Source organism: Canis aureus, chromosome 2 (genome assembly GCF_053574225.1).
Source record: "Canis aureus isolate CA01 chromosome 2, VMU_Caureus_v.1.0, whole genome shotgun sequence".
Lineage (NCBI taxonomy): Eukaryota > Metazoa > Chordata > Mammalia > Carnivora > Canidae > Canis > Canis aureus.
The window spans coordinates 74,506,542-74,512,053 of NC_135612.1; positions in this window are offsets into that span (position 1 = coordinate 74,506,542).

The following is a 5,512-nucleotide window of genomic DNA, read 5'->3' on the forward strand; positions in this document are numbered from 1 at the left end:
ATGTGCATTTGTTAATCATTTTTTAGTTTTATCCATGTTCAACATGTACAAAGGTTAACATGTCAAATGGTTTTATTTATTGAAAGATTTTATTTATTTATTTATTTATTTATTTATTTATTTATTTATGATAAAAAGAGAGCATGAGCAGGGGGAGGAGCAGAGGGAGAGGGAGAGGGACAAGCAGACTCCTTACTGAGCATGGAGCTCGCCATGGGACTTGATCCCGGCACCTTGGGATCATAACCTGAGCTGAAGTCAGATGCTTAACAAACTGAGCCACCCTTGCCCCTCAAACGGTTTTATAAGGCTTCAATTGAAAACCAGCCATCTTCTACTGTCCCTTCCCATTCCTGCTTTCTTCTCCACAGAGATGATCACTTCTGTTACCTAAAGCTGTTTCTTCTGGAGCAAGTGTGTCTCATATTTCTAAAATATAAGCTCATACTACCATTTTTCATACTTTCATTTGCAAAATGGGTTCCACAACCCCCTAAGTTTGGTGTGAGCATTAAAAGGAATTAATTCAGGGGCATCTAGATGGCTTGGTCAGTAGAGTGTGCAACTCTTGATCCTGGGGTCATGAGTTCAAACCTCACATTGGACACAAAGCTTACTTAAAAATATAAAATGATAAAAAAAGGAATTAATTCATATAAAGCACCTTTAACAGTGTCTGGCACTATTGTTATATTAACTTTTTGGTTTTAGTTATTACCTATTGTCTTCTTACCATTATGTTTAGCTCTATTGTAACACCCCCTTTACACACACACATACACATACACAAACAGTTTCTCCTCCTGGCCAGTATTTTTTATTATAAATTTAAAAAATTTCATGTCGTAAATATCATAAATAAAAAAAATTATCATAAATTTTTAAGATCCATATTTAGTGTTTACACTATTATAACCTTGAGTATCTATAGCTGAGCTACATAGAATATTATGATTACATTTTCTTACTGGAGTTAATCATTATCTCTTCTTTTTACTTATGTATTTGCTTAGTATAATTCTGACACTAATTGTGATGTGTGTGTTTTTTCCCACACCAGCAAAAATTCTCTGACACCAGCTAAGTGTCCTGCAATTCAATTCAGTTCTGGCACCATGTGCCTGGAGCTAGTGTCAGATCCCACAGGTTAAGGGTTTGGTCCCACAAGACTGGCCTCTGTCCCATTTCAGATGCAAAATAGCAAGTCCAGGTTGTCACTTGTGCTTCTAACTCACTGGCTATAAATCAGAGTTCAGGTTCCCTCCTTTGATTTGATTAATTTGCTAAAGTGGCTCACAGAACTCAGAGAAACATTTACCTTACTAGATTACCAGTTCTTCATAAGTGGATATAACTCAGGAACAGCCAGGTGGGACAGCTGCATCGGGGGAGGTGTGTTGGGAAAGGGTGAGGAACCTCCATGTCCTGCCTAAGCAGCCACCCTTCCTAAATATCCAGGAAGCTTTCCAAACTCCATCCTTTTGGGTAATGATGGAGGCTTTATTACCTAGGGACGATTGATTAAATCACTGGCCTTTGGCTACTGAGTCAACCTCCCAGCCCCTCCCCCCTTTCTGGAGGTCAGGAGGTGGGACTGAAAATTCTAACCCTCCAATCACGTGGTTGGTTCCCTGGCAACCAGCCCCCCCCCATCCGTAGATTATCCAGGGGCTTTCCAAAAGTCACCTCATCAACATCACAAAAGACATTTGTGTTACTCTAATCACTTAGGAAATTCCAAGGGTCTGGGGAGCTCTGTGCCAGGAACAGGGGCAAAGACCAAATGTATATTTATTATAAATCATAATGTCACACTTCACGATCTGCATGCTACTCCTTAAATCATTCCCAACCCCTCCACCAGAAATGTAAATCTCTTCTCAATATGTTCTACAAGTGTAAAAGTTTAGGGGGGAGATACCCTTTCCAGGGTTCTCTCTTCTGCTGTCTGTGCTGGGAAGTTCTAAAAGTCAATTGCACAGCTGTGACCTCGGGATTGCCTTTGACTATTAGCCCAAAATTCCTTTTTGTTCTCCTTGACAGTAGATCCTCTTTTTTCCCCCCTTCCCATGAAATCATCTTTTTGCTTTACATTTTCATTTTGAGTGAGCACATCCTTCAGTAGGATGAATAGGTTAGGTTATGAATGGTTATGAATGTCTAGGTTATGAATGTCTACAAATGACTCACTTTCCTACATGATTGATAGCTGGACTAGGTATAGAATTCTAAGTGGAAAATATTTTCCCCTTAGAAATGTGAAGACATTTTTTCTAGCTTCCCCCGCAGCACTTGAGAAGTCTGATATTTTATCTTTTGAACGAGGCTTGTTGCTTCCTCTCTGGATGTGTTTAGTATCTTCTCTCTGTCCTTGGAATTCCAAAATTTTACAATTATGTGTCTTGGTGTGGGACTTTTAAAATTTATTATGCAGGTGGGGTACCTGGGTGGCTCAGTCAGTTAAGCATCTGACTCTTGATTTCAGCTCAGGGTCGTGAGATTGAGCCCCATGTGGGCTCTGTGCTCAGCGAGGCATCTGCTTGAGGTTCTCTCTCTCTCTCTCTCCCTCTGTCCCTCATGCTTTCTCTCTCTAAAATAAAATAAATAAATCATTTTAAAAAATCTATTCTGCAGGGAACACAGCGAGTCTTCTCAACATGAAAACTCATGTCCTTTTGAGTATTTCAATCCCTCTATTTTTCTCTTTCTGGAATTTTTATTCAAACATTATAAATTTTGGTCTGGTCTCCAAATTTTCTTCTTTTTTTTCTTATATTTCCATCTCTGATATTTTTCTACTTTCTCAAAATTTATTTTCCAACCTTCCTATTATATTTGCATGTCTGCTGTCATAGTTAATTTCCAAGGGCTTTTATATAACCTCCTAATATCTTTCTTTTTGTTTTCCTCTGAACATATTAATGACAGAATTCTGAGGTTTTCTTCTGCTCCTTGCGTTATTTCTATTTCTACCGAGCTCTTCAAAAATTTATTATTTGTTTTGATCTCAGTGTTCCTATTAGAAAGTTTTCTCAGGGGGATCCCTGGGTGGCGCAGCGGTCTGGCACCTGCCTTTGGCCCAGGGCGTGATCCTGGAGACCCGGGATCGAATCCCACGTCGAGGATCCCGGTGCATGGAGCCTGCTTCTCCCTCTGCCTGTGTCTCTGCCTTTCTCTCTCTCTCTCTCTGTGACTATCATAAATAAATTTAAAAAATTTTTTTTAAAAATTAAAAAAAAAAAAGTTTTCTCAGATATTTGGTCATCCTTAGCTCCCATCTCACATTTAAGAGTGAGGCACTAAAAAAATGGATGAGAAGCTGTGTGGGGTCAGTGTGTGTGAGTGTGTGTGTGTGTCCATGTACACACATATCTTGTTAGGGCTATGGGGAGCTTGCCAATGGGTGGAATTCTTTGTAGGGTGATCTTGATTGGCTGTCAGCAATCCAAGACCAGAGTGGAGGAAAGGGGATAAAGGTTCAGAGTTTAGGAAGTAAAATTCTATTTCATTCTCAATTTTCTGTTTGGTGCCCTGCCCTGATGTCACTGAATCTAAGTCCCTCTGGCCTACCTTCTTTAGAGAGTTGGCCTCTGGATTTCTGTGGGGGAGGTAAAGGTTGACAGTGGAGGTGTCTGTGTACTTTTTGTACAAACTTGTACCTTCTGTTTTCAGCCTCACTTTCATCCCAGAGCTGCCAACCAAGAGTCTTTCCAAGATTCTGTGACAAATCAGCTCCTTCCAGGTGGCCCCAATGTTAGCAGTGGTTCAGCCTCTTTTGGTCAGCTAAGTCAGGAAGCACTAGTTCATAAGCTTCCCAGCTCCCAAAATATTTATTTCATTTTCCACTTTATTTTTCTTTTGTCTTTGGGGCGGCATGGGGAGACACAAAACTGTAAATGGTCTTTTCAACTTGCCACATTTAGCAGGATTTTTGAGGGATAGAATTCAAACAATGTAGTGACAAAATATAAACTGAGCTATGTTAATTTAATTCCTATTAGATTCAGTGCTGACTTTTAAAATTTCCTGGGGATAGTACATCTGGTTGTTTTTATAGGGTTTTATATTTCTGTAGGTGTCCCATTTGTGTTGCCTGTTTAGATCAGGGGGACAAAAGCACTGGAAATTAATAAATCACCTCAAGAATTAGAAAAAGAATAGAATACCCAAAGAAGCAGCTGGAAGGAAATTGCAAAGATAAAATCAATCAAAACCAGGGGGCACCTGGGTGGCTCAGTCAGTTAAACATCTGACTCTTGGTTTCAGCTCAGGTCTTGATCTCAGGGTCATGAGTTAAAGCCCTGTGTTGGGCTCCACACTGGGCGTGGAGCCTACTTAAAAAAAAAAGTCAAAATGAACTGGGAAACAATGTACAATAGAGAAACTCAGCAGAGTCAAAAGTAAACCCTGGTGAGACTGATCATGAACAAAAAAGAGAAGACCTAAATTACCAATATCAGAAATGGAAAAAAAGACTTTACCTTAGAGACTAAATACATCATATTATGAAAAATTACATATTTAAGAATTTTATATAAATTGGACAAATTCTTAGAAAAATAACCTTTCAGAAGTGACATTAGGCATCTGAATAGTTCTTTAAATTTTTTTTAAAAAATTGAATCTGTAATTTAATCCTTCCCATAAAAAACAAAAAGAACCCTCCAGGCTAAAATGGCTTCACCAGAGAGTTTAACCAAAGCTTTAAGAAATAAGACCAATTTCACACAAACTCTGCCAGAGAACAGAAAAAGTAGAACAATTTGCAAGCTGTTTTAGGAGGTCAGCATACCCTTGGCACCAAAATTGAACAAGAACATTTTAAGAAAAGAAAATTAGAGGCCAATTCCACACATACATGAAAAAAAATCCAGAATAGAATATTAGTAAGCTGGACCCAGGCATGTATGAAAAATAAAAAACATCATGACCACATTTATTTATTAAAGCGTTTATTGCAGAACTCCAAGGTTGATTTCCCTTCCAGAAATCATCACCCTGGCCAAAGAAAAGCTGCATTTGTGTTGAGGTGACTGTTTAATAGGCTCTACTTTAAGCAGAGTTTTGGACACCTGAGTACTTTTCTCTACAATGCACTAACCAAGGCAGAAATGAAGAAAATTTGTCCAAAGTCTAGTCAAGGCCATGTTCTTTGGGGTGGGAATAGAGAGCCAGGCAAGCTGGAAAGTACAAAGCCCAGGACCTAGATCTAGACATGGAGGAGGCCAAGTGTAGGGAAAGAGGCCCCAGTACCCAGTAAGTAGGACCCTCAATAGGTCGCACATCCCACCCCATCCCCCATCCCCCATCCCCGCCCCTGGACCCACCACCTTCCAATTCATACAAAGCTTTCCTAAGGAGAATATGCATTCTGGTTTTCAAAATATGTCAGTACTCCCCAAAAGATATTCAATGTTTAATAATAAGTACCCAGTCCAACTTCCTTCTGCTAACATCCCAGTTGGGTTAGCCGGGTTCCAATTGTTCCACAGTTGAGCCATGGTCGTCTGTG